The sequence below is a fragment of the Heliangelus exortis genome, chromosome 3, assembly GCF_036169615.1.
Source record: "Heliangelus exortis chromosome 3, bHelExo1.hap1, whole genome shotgun sequence".
Lineage (NCBI taxonomy): Eukaryota > Metazoa > Chordata > Aves > Apodiformes > Trochilidae > Heliangelus > Heliangelus exortis.
In genome coordinates, this window is record NC_092424.1 from 92,703,887 (window position 1) to 92,720,634 (window position 16,748).

Below are 16,748 nucleotides of genomic sequence, written 5' to 3' on the forward strand. Positions count from 1 at the left end.
ACTGTGAGGGAGGGAAGGAGGAGGAAGGATTGTTTTTTCAGGAGTGTTTGTTCAGATACTGCATGTTTAAAGTGTTATACATGCATAGGAGGAGAACATTTATTAGTGACTGCATAAACACAGGCAATTTCTTGATGAAATGCTGAGCAGTGTAGATAGTGCTGAAGGAAGTAGCTGGATTATTTTTATCTCCTGTCACTGCTATTCCTCAGTGATTTATAAGCAACACTGTAGTAAGCTTTATAAGACAAGAGGAAGATAAGTTTTAACTGAAAGTGAGGTGTAGCCTTACAAAATGGAGCAGAAAAGGTAACTGGATGTTGATCTCTCTACAGTAATGACTCCCATAATTTTCTGATGCCTCAGTATCTTCATATACAATGTAGATTAATGGCTTGTATCTTTTACACAGTATATTGATCAATTATAGACACAAACAAGCTTTAGATATATTGGAGTAGGTATTTTAAAGATGAAAATCTAAGGCTATAAACAAGAAATAATTTCTAAAATTGCATGGATTTTAATAATCTTTTTGTGTTTCAATTGAAAGTAAAGCAATTGGCAGGTAGCATGTCCCTAAGACATCATTTTGTAACTTGTGTTAGCAGGAGTGGCAGTAAGCAGGTAGCTCAAAGGGGTGGAGTATTGTGTCAGAACTCAGTTTATTAAACTGACTGCCCAGCTTACAGCCTGTCAGACATAGAGCGATTAAATTGATATGCGTGCAGATATCAGATACTACTGGATTGTGTTATATGCTAGAAGAATGTAAGGCTGGTTGGAGTATTTCTTTATGTTCTTTGCTAGCCCAGTGTCTCCAGGCCTGTGAAAGCATTTTTGAGTGTGTTTGGTTTTGGATTTCTTTTATGTAACGGCCATAATCTACTCATTTACCATGTATATGAAGTGTAGTGGTTGTTTCATTCTGTGTTGTTTAAACGGTGTTTTGTCCTTTGTTAAGTGTTTGCTTATAGCTGGTGTTGTATAGATAAGTAATGTGACTAAATACACTGTGGAAGTCACAAGTAAGTGACCCTCCTAAATAATCTTTTCTGGAAAGATACCACTTAATGTACAATCTGAAGCTTTTCAATTTTTCATCTCTTACCTGGTAATGATTTCTGTACTTGATTTGTCTTTCATTCCTGCAGAACAACAAATGTAGCAGACCTAAGAGTCTTGAAACGGTCAGATTCGCTTATTTCTACCTTAAGAAAAAAAAACACTTAAACTTGCTGCACAGTTCTATGAAGTAGCCATTTGTTATCATTTAATTTTATCTTATTTAATTTTCTTCTACACAATAGTGATTCATGAACACAGCAGAGATTACTTTTTTTTTTTAATACTTTGTGATATATCCTAGTTTAATGAAAGTTTTCATTTTTAATTAAATTAGAGGAAAAGGCTCCCATCCTTTCCCCTTTTCCTCAGGGGAGATAACATTGTGCCATGTTATTAGTAAGTTTCCCAGGGGTGCATTTTTCCTTTGATGAATTTGTCATAGTCAAGCAATGTTGGAAGCTGGTAGATTGCCAAAAGGAATGCATTTTAGATTCATATTGCAACCTCTGTGTGTTAAATATAAGTATTGATAAATGACCAAGAAGGATGTGTTTCTGTTTTAGATTGAGCTACATGATTGTGTTCTTTGATGTATTTTGCTTAAGCCTAATGAACTTTAGACAAAACTAGAAAGGGAAAAGTATTGATGGAGCAATGAGGTGGTAAAGGGTCATAAAAGCAGTCTGCAAATACATAAATCAGAAAGAATACTGGAAAGAATTAAGTATACTCTTCTCATAGCAAAGAAGAGAAGCAGTAATGGACTCAAACTGCAGCATGGAGGTTCCAGGTTAGACTTCAGAAGAAAACAAACCATCTTTCTAACATTAAAGATACAGCAGCTCCTGAACAAATTGCGTGAGGTAACTGTGTATGATTTGTCTTGGTGGAACACAGATCAAATGAGTTTTCTATCAGAAATTGCATCGTTGTGGCTGATTTTGTCTAAGAAAAATATTCTGAAAGATTTTTCTTTCTGGGTTCATGAAGAGATATTTAATGTAGAAGTTTATTAATAACCTTCAATGCTGAAAACTTACTTGTGCAGCAGTTTGTACCCTCGTGTGTGGGAAATGGTATTGAAAGAAGACAGATATTTCTTAATATTAACTGTGACTCTTACTATGCATATAAGTAACCTAGTAATTGCTTTAGAGTTGAGGAGCTTGGTGATGCACATCATTTCTGGTATCTCTGAAGTAAAAATTAGGGAGTGACAGAAAGCAGTCAACCTCTTTCTTGCTGGGGTGATGAGAACTGATCATAACGAGGCCACTGCTGAACTGTTGTGATGTGTGTCAAGACCCTATAGTAAGGGGACATAGTCATGGTGACTGGGGCTTGGGGAAGTCCTGCTGAGAATCCTAAAAGCTCAGCAAAACTGGCAATACCAGGGCAAGTGAAATCTGTCACAGACTGCTGGAGTGGAATGCAAGTTTGAAATTAAATTTTAAACTTTTGATTAAGTATTTATCACTGAACCAGTAAACTTGAAGGAAACAGATCTATCACAATCGATTGTCTTTTCAGTTCATCCACTCAAAAAAGCAAAAGAACAAAACCAAAGTCAAGATGTTAGAGAAAGGTGTAGAAAAGTTCTGCTATGAAACTTGATGGCACTTTTTTTTTTTTATTTCCTGGGGTATTTTTGCAAATTGTCTGCTCCTCTCAGAAATATTATATAAAAAAAGACAAATTTTATTATATATAAAGAAAAGACAAATTCAACAAAATTTTGAAACATGAAATACTTTCCACATAAAGAGAGACAGCATGCTTAGGGTATGTTTATTTCAGAAAAGACTGAAATAGGAGGGAGTGAGATCCTTATGCTTCCTCATAATGTAGAACAGATGATGTAAAGACAAAGAATATACTGGAGCCAAGAGCTTTAAATAGTTTGTTACAAAATACATATTTCAGACTGTGTCACTTTGACAAGATATCATCACTTACCTATCTAGAAAATAAGAATACTCAGTATTAAAACAGAAATTAAAGCATTAAAAAATGCAAGCTGTCACCTGTATCTTTGAATCACCAGATCTACTCTTGCAATTTTGACTGAGTCCAAAATGTTTCTTGTGCATAATATAGCTCATTCCTAGCACTGTTGCCACAGATGTTGTCAGATGTTGTTTCCTCCTGGAGGATGAGGAAGAGTACAGAGAACAAGGTCGTAATATGCTGGTTGAAATCAAACTCAGAAAACAGGCCATAGAACTGCTAAGCTCAGTAACTGAAGTTCTACCCACAGTGATTACTAGCTTAAAATCCAAAATTACAGTCTGTACCTGAGAGCTGAATTTTAGAGATACTATCTGTAGAAAAACAACAAGGACCTATTTTTCAGTTTCTGTTGTTAGAAGAGTTCTAAATTGACATGATTTTGTTTAAAGTTTTTGCAAAATAATAGGTGATACAGGTAGGCATCCCCTTCAAAAAGCTGTATGTGAGGATATGACTTTCTGTATTTTGTGATTTCTGTTAAGACGTATGCCTCCTGAAGTAATTTTTTTTTTTAGTAAAACTTACTAGCTTTCCTGTCACAGATACCAAAATGCTTATATGCTCTTGTGCATTAGGAAGAAGGGAGAGATGATATCCAAGGAAAAAAAGGATGGAATTTAGTTTTTGTATCCTTATTAAATGTCTTCATTCAAAAATTACACTTGAAGCTAAATTATTGGGAAATGACCTGCAATGTGAAACATCTTGAAATAAGGTGTTTTGGTTTTTTTTCCCTTTCTGTTTCAGTGCATAATAAATACGTATTACAAAGATTATAAAACTTTACAAGATAGGGCAAAGCTATATTTTATCTTCTGGACTACACTAATTATAAATAATGGTTTCAATTACTGTAAAAACACAGATCCTAAATTGTATTTACTTACTTTTGTTTTCTGCCAATGAAAACTTGCTTAAAAATCAAATGCAGTATTGAATGAGCAAAACTAATGTTTCTGTTTATTTTAGGTTTAGAGACAAAACCAAGCCACAGAAGGAGAAGAAACCCATTTTTTAAGTCTTTTTGAAAATACTATTGTTACAGATAGTACTAACAGCAACTGCTTGTGCAATGCTTCTGACAGTTACTCAGGTACTGGCACAAAGGTTTCTACAAGATAGATTTAATCCTGTGTGGAGAATAAAAGTCTATGCCATACCTGAGCAAACAAATCAGCGTGTAAAGATTGCAGGATTACTTCTAGAGTTACTGCAGTTCACCACCTATTAGGACAGGATGTTTTTAGCAAAATAATGTGTGCAACAGAAGGAAACAGTGGTGCTAAGGAACTGTGAATCACTCTGGTTCTTCAAGGTTGATATTTAGATGACCAGTTATACAGGCTTGTACTCACCCTATAATCTAGGACACAGGAAAATGAGGGGGAAAAATGTGAACAAATAGGTTATGAAATAAGCCTGTAGCAGGTAACTTACAATTTAGTTTCCCCTGAGTGGTATTTGGAGAGGTACTTTGTCTATTCTGTGGGGAGTTTATGCTTTCTTGTGTAAAGGAAAAAAAATCAGTTATTTTGTGGTTAATTCCTAGTAAAGGTCAACTGAGTAAATGTACATGGAGGAATTCCAGTGGACAAAACTATCGTACTGACAAGTGTGTATAGAAACTTGATGTGTAAAAACATATTTCAGTCAACCATGTTATTACAGTCTTATGCATATGTAAGTTGTCTCTATTAACATAATGTGGTCATTGTCTGTGAATAGCACATAAAAAAGAAATCAAATTAGTATCATATGACTCCTGTTTGCCTCTCACAGCTGCAATTAATCTCCAGTGTTTAGAAGATAGAGAAGAAAATGCAGGAATGTCTCTGTAGTACTATAGTGTGCGGTGTAGAAATTACTGGTCTAGGAAGCACTGGCAAAAGGAGGGGATCAAATGAACCCATCAAACTAATCTAATAATGCTCTCAAACCTAAGCTGATTTGTTTAGAGCCAGCTTTGATGTCTTTGCACTTGCAGTAATAGCTCTAGAAAGTTTTCAAACATTAGCAACTAGAAAATTCATATCATACCTGTTTCTTAGTGTTTAAACGAGTCCTAAATAATGGATGTTTATTGACTATGAAATCACAACACAGGTAAAGCTGGTAAAGAAAACAAGTCTTCCATGTGAAATGTCAATATTGTTTATTAAAATAATGTTAATTATATACGGGAGCAAAAAATAGCATTTTTGAAATTCTTTAGAAGGAAAACTGAGCATTTTGAATTTTCATTAGGAGAACAGAGTAAATAAACTTAAAAGCTCATTTAATTTTCTTCAAATAATACACCGCACCTTGTATACAATACATGGGGTCTCAGGTGCAGTTCAGCGTATTCCAAAGAGCTAATGCAGTTATGAACTAATAAAGCAGTCTTGAAGAATGAGGATCTATAAAATGGGGAAGAAAAAAACCACCCAAACTTAGCAATGAGCAACAGGTCTTTAAAAAGGAAGAGAGGCTGAGTTGCTAAAGTGTGCTGTCTATTTAATGCTTTGTACTGGAGCGACACCAAATGCTGCAGTTTGATTAATTTAAATGGCAAGTACCAACAGCCTAAAGTTGGTAGCTTAAGATGTAGTACTTAGGATTTTGTTTGTTTATTTAATGGTTTAGAATTTTACTTTTCAAAACTATTAATTTTTTTAGATGCCATTAATTCTTTTTTTTGTACATTTTAAACAATGTAGTTTGGGTAGGCAGGTGGACAATAATGGAAGAAAGTGTCTTGCAGAGAGGTGGCTTAAGTCACCCTATAAACACTGTGGTGAAGATACTAAGTTGCTAATGTATATAATGAATAGTAAGCTAGGTACTTGATAGGAAAGAAAAAAAGGCTATATATAATTTTATCAAGCTGCTTAAACTCCCTAATATCCTACATATGAGCATTGACTAGAAACAGCTTGCTGAGCATGGCCTTTTTCCTGACAGTGTTACTGAAAACTCGATGAGCCATAATTAAAGGTGGGTCACAGAGGGGAGAAAAACTCATTTTAGTCTTATGGCATTTATATTCATGGAAGTTAGTAAATCAAATGCTATTGTGTGAAGGGCAAAAGTATAACCTTTTCTGTTCAGCCAGAATTGGATAAATTTTTCTTTTTAATTGTTCTGTGTGATCTACAGACATATAATCAATTAAGTAACTGCTCTGCGGAAAACAAGAAAAATCCTTAGTAACATTTTCTGTAAATTGCCTATCTTTACAGTGCTGCCATAGCATTCGTATTCCCTAGATTCTTTGCACATACATAGGAGGGAAAAAATAATCAAAATCTCCTGTTTTCCAATACTTTATTGCTGTTGTGTTACTAACATGGCTGTTACCAGAAATCAGTTCCAAAGTACAGGAGAAGTTATGAAGCCATATTATTGAAAGTATTATATAAGAACCATAGCTGGCCATTAGAAGCATCTGGCATGCCACACATGAACTCAGCAGCATAGCTTACTTGTTTAGAATACTTACAAGGAAAAAATGGAGTAACCTTAATTTACTTACGTAGTCTTTCAGACTGGAGTACAAGTACTGCTCTCTGTTCCTCAGAGTATTGGTCTGATAATCTTCCAAATTGACTGATCTTTAGCAGGCTTGTCTACGGAAACCAGTGATCAGGTGATGAATGTGCACATTCACTTCTTGAGGAGGTGTATTTAGACCCAATAAATAACCTGTGAGTAACCTCCAGATGCTCAGAATTTTCATAGCAAATATGAAAATAGACTGATATACCAGTTCATCAAGACATATGTGTCTGAGCAGATGTGATCCACCTGGTATTAGGGTACTTGTTTAAGCAAGAGCTTGTTTCAGCTCTTGTGAATAAAACTCTCTGGAGTTATGTGTTGAATATATGTCCAGGAAGAACAAAATCAAAACCTGCTCATTTTCACAGCTGGACAAAAAGGTCAATACTCAGCATTTCATAAATAATCGAAATCAGACAGGTACCTAGAGAACTGGCTCAGGAACAGATATTTTCTTTCTTGCTAGCAAGTACTTTCACTGAGATTCTGGGTGCTGATCATGAAATTAACACATTGCCATCTTGTCAGTCAGTCCTCTGAACTTTGGCATTGTCGCGGTATCACTCTATGGAGTTTACTTGGACTAATGCTGCTGATGGAAATCTGCCTGATGATCCTTTCAGTCACCTGTTCTTCCAGCAAATCTGCATCACATTTGTATTTCAGAGTCATGTCTGGTTTTAGTGTGTGCACTAGAGCAGGTGACTGTACAGGCCTTGTCCTGAGTGTTGGGAGAGAGGTGGGGAGGGTGCTGTCTCACTCAAAACAAGTGAAAGAAAACTGAGGCACATAATAGTGTGGGGAACTCTGCATGCTTCTGTCCTTCAGATTGGAAAATGAGATGACCAGACATGCATAACATAAATGTACCTACACATATAGTTTAGCATAAAAAGCTAATGCTGGGTTTGTGCCAAGTAACTCTATGAACCATCTAAAATGTATCCCATGCAGAAAGCACACTTTAGCAGGTGGGGTGGTGTCGATCACCTCTGATCAGAGTAAGGAATACAAGTGCTATTCTATGTCATATTCAAAGAATTAGCCCACTTTATGATAAACGTGCCTCTAGTAGAGAACAGCTCTGCATTCACAGGCAGCTGACTAAATACAATTTGGGGTAAAAGCCAATCTTAGTTACTGTTTCAACTTTTCCTAGGAGAAACCCAGTAAAGTTAACTTAAAACTGATAGGGATGCAGCTATTTAAGCCATGTGAACCTTGAGTTAAAATATGAATTTGCAGTTCATTTTAATCACTGAACTTTTAAATTACCCTATTGTAAGTTGCAAATTATTTGCTTTTGTTTTCAAAGATTTAATGAGTTCATTTACTACACCTGAATGTGAGAAATGAAAAGCAAGCATACAAGGGTCTGTTATGTGCAGTGCTATACAGAAAATTCTTCTTGAGTTATTAAATAGCTGAAATTTGCTACTGTTGCATACAGGTTTGCATATGCAGTGTGTTAGAAGAGTTATAAATCTGTAAATGATTTTAGATGCTGGAATCTGGTGCAGAGTTGTACCATGTTTGTGATTCCACACACAAAGGTAATGATATCTGTAACTCCGAGTTCTTTCAAAGGCCTGTAACAGTCCGTATGCTGATCTGATAAAATATGTGAATCATACTCTGCTGAGATTTTACTGCAATAAGTGTATCATGGACAATGATTGAAAGTAGACGCTGATATGTTTTTTAGAAAATTATATTTGAAATGTTCTTGTCTTGGTATTTCATCACCATGTATCTCTGTTCTCTGATCCAGTCTACTTTATCCTTCATTTTCCTCTATTTGGTTCAGTCTGGAGAGGAAAAAGCTCCAGGAAGACCTTACAGCAGCATTCCAGTACTTGAAGAGGCTTACAGGAAAGCTGAGGAATGACTTTTTACAAGAGCATTTAGTCACAGAATGAGGGGTAATGGCTTTAAAATGGAAGAAGGTGGATTTAGGTTGGAGATTAGGAAGAAATTATTTAGTGTGAGAGTGGTGAGGCATTGGCACAGGTTATCTGGGGAAGTTCTGGATGCCCACTCCCTAGCTGTGTTCAAAGCCAGGATGGATGGGGCTTTGAACAACCTGGTTTAGTGGGAGGTGTCCCTGCCCATGGCAGAAGGGTTGGAACTAGGTGATCTTTGAGATCCCTTCCAACCTAAGCCATTCTAAGATTCTATTTTCTAGTAACTTAATTGAAATAGGAATCAAACACATGTATACTGTTTTACACACTATAAACTATTTAAACACATCAGTTTAGCACACTTAACCTGTCATAGCTATTTTGTGCTATTTTTCACCTACTGGCTTCTTCCAAATGGTATAAAACCAGTGCAGGGAGGGACACTGCTAACTGCTAGGAAGTTGAAGCATTTTAAATACTGTTTTCATTCCACTGAACAAAGGTATTAAGTTAATACAAATGAGGACACAAAATAGAGTAAAGCTCATTAAATTACAGCTCTCTGAACAACCTTTTTTGAGTTGAAGTAGTCAGTAAGGGTTCCACAAAGAGATTACTGATGAGTTTCTGTATCCTCTGCACTTAGAGGTCACTGGATGTGAACTATCTGTAGTTCAGAAGCTGTGTAGCTGTAATTATATGACAATAAGTAATTTTTCTAAAAAAAAAAAAAAAAAAAAAAAAAAAAGTGCTTGGCCACCTCTGTAAATATAAAATTAGCTATTAATTCTTGAAGGAAGCATGCTTCCAGACTAAGTGCTCTGAACTCCTAATCTGTTCTGTTCCAATTATCTCAATTATCTGATTGGTGCTTCACAAATTTCTGTAGGATTGTGTATTTTTGCTGCTGCTGGCAGCCACCACTGTCATGATGACATAAAACTTCCTATCAGGTGAGCTCTAGGATTTAGAATGAATGTTTCTCTGTCACACCTTTCCTGTGTAACCTCATTTGCATTGCCAGGATGTGTCTACTGGAAATACACAAAGTGTTTTGAGTAATGAAATGCTGCTGAGGCCTGCTTTAAACACGATGATTAAGCATTTGCTTGGATAATGAGAGGAGGTCTCACACCTCTTCCTTACAAAATCTTTTCTCAGTTCCTACTGAAGTACAGTTCCTAAAGCACTGAACTTAATTCAGCTATATCATTTTTGGGTGATGGTCACCTAAAATGTTTTAGTCATATTTCTTCATTAATGCTTTGAGAAGCTGAAAAGAAGACAACATGATTTTTCTTAAACTGTGGTAATGTACCTTCCACTCATCAGGAATCCTGAATCTAAAAGATGATTATACTGGCGTAATTTTGAAGATTTCTTTTTGCTCAAATGTATTTCAAATGCAAATAATGAGATTCTTTCCTTGTCAGTGTCATAATTAATACAGATTATCTGCTGGTGATTTTCTCAAAAAAAAAAGTCACTGTTATTTTGTGCATTTTCTGGTTTATATTTCAGAGAGTACAAAGCTGTGTCTTCTGATCTTGCATTTCTGTTTGCTATGATTATAACTTGACCTCAGACAGAACTCTGAATGACTATATTTATTCTTTAACAGATCTGAAAGAGAAATTAAATCTTATTTATTTCTAAAGTGTTGACAGAAAAATGTGGGTTGTGTCACTGGATTTTTGAAGTTCGCTTTGAACAGAAATTAAAGCTGCCATTAATCTCCATAACGCTGAAACTTAAATCAGCTAATTCTGCCTGAAGAGATTGGAGACGTTGCTGGAAAGTAGATAGGACTAATACTGAGATATTAGATTATACATACCCTGAATTTGTTTCCTTCAAGAAACACTGTTGGGTTGTCAAAAGCATTCCAATAGCTTGAAAAGTTGTGGTGCTAGCAGTTACGCCTGTCGTCTTTCCTCTGATCCTTTTCAAATAATCTGTAGAGGGCTTTTGTGCAGCCAGATCTGAATGTTGGTACAAGTACCTTCCATGTTAGTAAGGAAACAAGAGACAAAGTATTCCTGTGTTTTTACAAGGTAAATGGATGCTAATGCAGTGATTGTTTCATATGAGCAATGTGCTCTTCTGCCTTGCATCAAAATGGCAAAGTTGACACTTGACAGAAAACATCACTGATCACTTTTCGTATTAAAACTTGTTTCTCTGAGTACATTGTAATGTCATGCACACAATAGGGGGCCATCAGAATTTGGCAGAACGCAGATCAGACTTAGCTTTTGTTATTAGTTTTGGTCTAAAGGAAAGGTAAGGAATTATAAGCAAATAGCTTATGGAAATGCTGTATTGTACAGCTGCATAGCTCTCTAAATTTACGAAGTGTTCAGACTGAGTTTATTTTCTCTCCTAATTAGCAGGGTGTGAAATACATTTCAAGGAGATTTGTCCTATTTGAGCAATTTCTGTCTTTATTGATTTTAGGGTAGTACTCTGATCTCTTGTGCCAGATTCTTTTTTTCTCAGGAAAGTTTCAAATCTGATGGAAGTAAATTGTAATCAATGATTGGATACTAATTTGTGGTTTTGTTTCTGATAAAAACAGTGGAGTGGAAGGAAAATGCAGCAGCAGATGTAACTTGTAATGTTATCCCATTTTTAGGCATGTAATGAAGTAATCTGTCAGAAAAATAGGATAATGAGAGTCATCACAATATCCTCAATTCCAGAATGAAGTGGAATGTGCTGAGCAGAAGTGATAGTGAGTGGACCACGGTAGGGACTCTGTTACTTGATTCCACTTGGAAAACAGATTGTTCCAAGGCACACGATGTCCTTCTCCACCCACACTAATCTTGCTTGTAAATCCTGTGGTTCAGATCTGCACAAAACCACAGGAGTGGCATAATACTTTGTAATTGGTGCCACCTTGGGGTGAACATGGCTTTTAGATCTCATGTGAAGGTTCAGATACTGTGTTTGCTCTTCCTGTCCCTCCTAGCTGCAAATACGAGATGACTGCAGAGCAGGTTTCTGGCATTTAGGAACACTTCACCAATTGAAGTTCAGAACAGTGCAGTTCACCAATTCCTGAACTCTTAGTGTCTCTGACTTGTTTGTGGAGGTGGTAAACCTCTCATGGAAAGGTACAATTGATTCTCAGCAAGTCTGCTACTCTAAGTGGGCTGCTGGCTTTGGGATGTGAGCCTTAGGTTCTTTACAGAGGCTCTCCTAAATGATTAGTACTTTTGATTTGCCAAGAGGTAGGAAATAGTCTTGACTTGAAGGTCTCTGCAGAGTATTGTGCCTGTATCTCCTCTGTACCTTGGGAATTTTGTGGACAGTAACTGACAGTGACAGGGATAGCAGCAGTTGATCCTCCATCAGAGTGACCTCGACTGACAGGTATGCCATGAGTTTCAATAAAAGCAACTGTGGAATCTTGTATTGAGGATGGAACAACCCTATTCAAGGGTATAGGCTGGGGACGGACTCTCTAGGAAGAGGCTCTGCAAAAGAGGGAATTGTGAGAGCTTGATGTATATGGAGAGGCTGAGAAGGCTGAGCATTACTGAGCTCTAAGAAAAGGCAAATGGGAGACCTTATTGCTGTTTACAGCTACCCAGCTGGAGCACACAGAGAAGATAAAACAAGACTGCATAGATGTGCACAACAATAGGATGAGAAACAACAGACACAAGTCAGAATGTGGGAAATTCCAACTCGATAACATGAAAAAAAACATTGCCCTGAAGAGTGGTGAAATGCTGAAACAAGTTGCCCAGAGAGGTTGTCTACTTTGGAGATATTCAAGACTGTACTGGATGCAGCCGTGGGCAGCCTGGTCTAAATAGACATAATTTAGTGAGTTGAACTGGATGACTTTCAGAGATCCCTACTAACCTAGATTGTTCTACCACTCTTTGATTATGTTGTCAGTTTGTTTTTACAGTTGGTGTTTGAGTCTTCTGCTGGAATATAAATTTCCATTTTTTTATTTAGTACATTTACAAACAAGAACTTTTGAACAGTGGGAGAGTACTTCAGTCATCAAAATGTTGACAGAAATATAGTAGTTTTCTAATGTTTTGGTCTTAGTACGTATTGAGAGATACTGGCTATCATAATGACTCTACCAGTGAGCACTGGAAGTGCTCACTATAAGACTATTTATATTTGAGGCATAAAATGTTTACTCTTCAAAATAAATGTAATTTATCCATGAAAAAAGTTCCTTTGGGTAGTGTAATTTCTCTAAGAATTTGTCTTTATGAATTACTTAGGTTCAAGAAGCAATTACTTGGGTTACAGTGGAATTCCTGTAAGAATTTAGTGCCTTATTTATGAATCACTAAGGTTCAAAAAAAGTTCCACTTCTGGACATAACCTTTTCCACTTTTGCTTTGCAGAAAATACTGAGCAGAAAACTGTATCCTATTGGACCTAAGGGTTTGTTTTAGAAATTTGGTGTTTATTGCATATGTTTTTTGGCATACTTAAACTTCATTCACTCAGTGTGGTTTCCCCATGATGTCTTGTAGAAAAAATAGTTATAGAGCACTTTGCTCTATAACTTAGTTTGAAAATCACTACTGTGAAGCACTGCAAATAAACACATGTACCTAGAGACAGCTCAGCTGATGCTTAACAGTATCAGCTTGTTTTCCTGACAAACTAGGAATATAACACTACATGTAATTTTCTCCATGACATTTCAAAACTGTTTCTGTCCCAGTTTAAAGCAGTAAGGAATACCTGGTGTAGTTACTTGTTGCTTACAATGACAAATATTAGCAAAATGCCCACTACTCCTGAAATGTTTGAACTGAGCTTCCTTTGGGTAACATACAACTTACATGATTCACAGAAAGAGAACTGTGGTTTCTTGCTATATTGAATATGCTGAGGATTTGATTTTTTTTTTTATTTTTATTTGCAGTCTTGCCATTCTCAATAATCCATGTTTAGAGGCTTTTTCGATAGCCACTGAATCACTTAAGCAGTGCTGCTTCTACCTCTTAAAATCTTATTTTTGCTGTTGCTGACAGCCTGATTAGCTATAGTTGTCACATTATGTTGGGTGTGGTTCATGAAAAGAGCACAATGCAATGTGTAATTGATTTTTTTTTTTTTTTGCAAAGTGCTATCAAATACTTCAATTGCTATATATCTAAATTTGTTTATAGGTAAAAAATGTTCCAAAGTAAGAATATTGATTCACCCCATTTCTATTTCCTTTCATAGACTTTACAGCAATAAACTATAATGGATATACTCAGCATAGAAACATTAATTAAAGCTGGGAGAACAGTGTCTTTTTTCTCAGCAGCCAGAAATGGAAAACTACATACTATTTCTATCTAATGCAGTGTTTAATCAGAGAAATTCTTCCTTCAGAAATCTCTTTAGCAGTAATTACAGGCACAGATGTAGTCAGGGGCTGTGGAGATATGTTTTTCAGCACTTTTTCTAGGTATATAGCAGTTGGTGTGAAGCCCCACTGAAAACTACAGTAAATCACAAACTACAGTAAATCAAGATGGTAGACCGGACACCTGAGAGAGGTGAACCCTTCCTAAGGGATTTCCTCTCATTATTCAGCATGGATCACATTGTACAGCTGTGGAAATGAAGCTAATATATAAAAATGAAAAAATAATTCTTCAACAGAAATTAAAAAAAAAAAAAGATGATACGTCTTAAAGGATACGGGCTCCTCTTGTTTTCTTTCAATTTGAACTCATGTCAGCATACAGTGGAGTAATGATTGCACAGAGTAGAATGGAATGTATTTCATTATATGTTGCGTGAGCACAAACTGCATATTACACTTCAGGTAAAATGAAAGGCGTTCTCGGGATGTAGCTGGCAGTTAGAGCATTGTAATTTGGGGGAATATATTTTTTTTTTTTCTTTGCAAGACCAGAACTATAATTCAGTTTCATATCCTGTGGTAATGTAACAAGGAAATCTACTGTTTTATGCCAGCCAGCAATTTCTGTGTTTGCTTTTCTGAATTACAGCTTGTTAACTGCAGCATATGCATTACAAGAAACAAAAACACTTTCAGTAAAGCTGTTCTGTAGTCCAAACCCAGCAATCCAGTATGCCATCTCTTTCCTCAGATTTTGCCTTTTTCTGTGAATTCTTTCTTTCATGGAGATTTTTGATACTATATGTATTCTTTGATATAACAGAAAACAAAAGGATGACATTATTAATAGAATCTATCAAAAACAAGGAATAAAGCCCACCATGGAAATATAATACCATTGATTACGTCTCCTTATTTGAAGAAATGTAGGCATGGCTTAGCCCTGCATTACTTTTTGGTTTGTTTTGGTTTGGGTTTTTGTTTGTTTTTTGGGCTTTTTGGCAGAGTTCTCTGAAATAAGGAAAGTCTAGAAATGAGTCTAGAATGTCCTGTACATGGATTGTGCCAGCATTCATTATAGTTTCTTAAAAGGTTGTAAATCAGTGCTTTGTATTTCCTTGTATCATTTTTTTCTTTCTCCTTGGTTGTTCATCTGTATTTTTCAGTTTCTAGGCTTCAAATGATGTTGTTTGCTGTAATTTGGAGACCTGCTTTTTTATCATTTTATTAGATACAGATTCTGAATATTTTCCTTTTAGTGTTACTGTAACAGCTTTATGCAACTCTAATGAATAATGTCATATGTTAAAAAAATAAAAATCATAGACTGGTTTGGGTTGGAAGGGACCTTAAAGATCATCTAGTTCCAACCTCTCTGCTGTGGTCAGGGACACCTTCCACTAGACCAGGTTGCTGAGAGTCCCATCCAGTCTGGCCTTGAACACCTCTAAGGAGTGGGCAGCCACAGCTTCTCTGGATAACCCGAGCCAGTGTCTCACTACCCTCATAGTGAAGCTTTTCTTCCTAATGTCTAACCTAAATCCACCCTCTTCCAGTTTAAAGCCATTACCTCTTGTCCTATTGCTTTAATCTCATGTAAAAAGTCCCAGCTTTTCTGTAGGCCCCTTCAGGTACTGGAAGGCTGCTCCAAGATCTCCTTAGAGCTTTTCCTCTCCAGGCTGAACAACCACAACTCTCTCAGCCTGTCTTCCTAGGAGAGCTGCCCTAGTTCTCTGATCATCTTCTTGGCCCTTTGGACTTGCTTCAACAGCTCCATGTCCTTCTTGTGTTGGCTCCAGAAAAAAGGCACAGTGCTCCAGGTGGGTTCTCATGAGCAGTGCAGGCAGGGAGAATTACCTTCCTTGACCTGCTGTCCACACTTTTTTTTTTTTTTTTTTTTTATTCAGCCCAGGATGTGGTTGGCTTTCTGGGTTGCAAGTGCATATTGCTAGCTGATCTTTACCATTATATATAGGATAGAAGAGGACAGTAATGATTGAAACTTTAATAGTTGTTTTCTGTAGAATTGGTAATACTTAATTAGCTTCTACAGCATTAAAAATGAAAGGAGTTCAGAAACTGTCCAGTGGTTTCAATACTGAGGATGCAATATACTTCTGTAATGAGATGAAAAACATTACACCCGATTGTTTTGAAGTCCACATACAAGCAGTGGACTCTTTAGTACTGTGGAGAAAGGGCAAAGGCATTCTTTGGGTTTTTTTTCTGAAAAATGGAGAAAAAGAGGAAAAAAAGAGTTAGGTGGTGGAGTGTGCTCTCTAGACAGTTGGCAAACAAAGAGAAGAATGATTCAAGGAGCTCTCATTTTGGATATAGTGTCTCTGAGACAATAGAGTGCAATATATGGGATGCCAGTGATACTGCTTCTGTTTCTCAGGCTGTTTTGAAAAAATATTGGTCAGTTTTCTCCACATAAACCTCTGTTGTGCCTTTGAGATGCATTCAGTGATGCTGAGCTCATGAGAGATCTGTTGGATTGGGAGCACAACATGCTGTTACAGGTCAATAGAGCCCTGCTTATCTTCACTTTGAGTAACCTTGTGTGCATCTCTGAGTGTAAGTGGAATTCCATACTTTGCTATTTATATGTAGCGAAACTAGGTTTTTTTCTTTGTTTTCAGGGTATTTTGTGAAGAGTGACTTGTAATAAAAATTCTGTAGGCCACTTTTGTGGTTTTTTTTTTTTTTTAGGAACACTTCTACAACTCCTATGCTTTCCCTGAGGAATTTTAAAATTTAATTTCATTTTGTTAGTTTGAAGATCAAGAAGATACGTGGGCTATTGCAGGCCTGCAGAAGCTAAAACCATCAACAGTTTGTCTTCAGCATAGATACAATCGTGTTCATCCCACAGGCGC

At 36.5% G+C, this 16,748-nt stretch overlaps 1 protein-coding gene across 1 annotated transcript in view; it reads left to right on the forward strand.

The window, feature by feature from the left end:
* CSMD1 (CUB and Sushi multiple domains 1) overlaps positions 1 to 16,748 on the forward strand; it is a 956,173-nt gene that overhangs the window by 339,277 nt on the left and 600,148 nt on the right. The gene's annotated exons all lie outside the window — the stretch shown is intronic.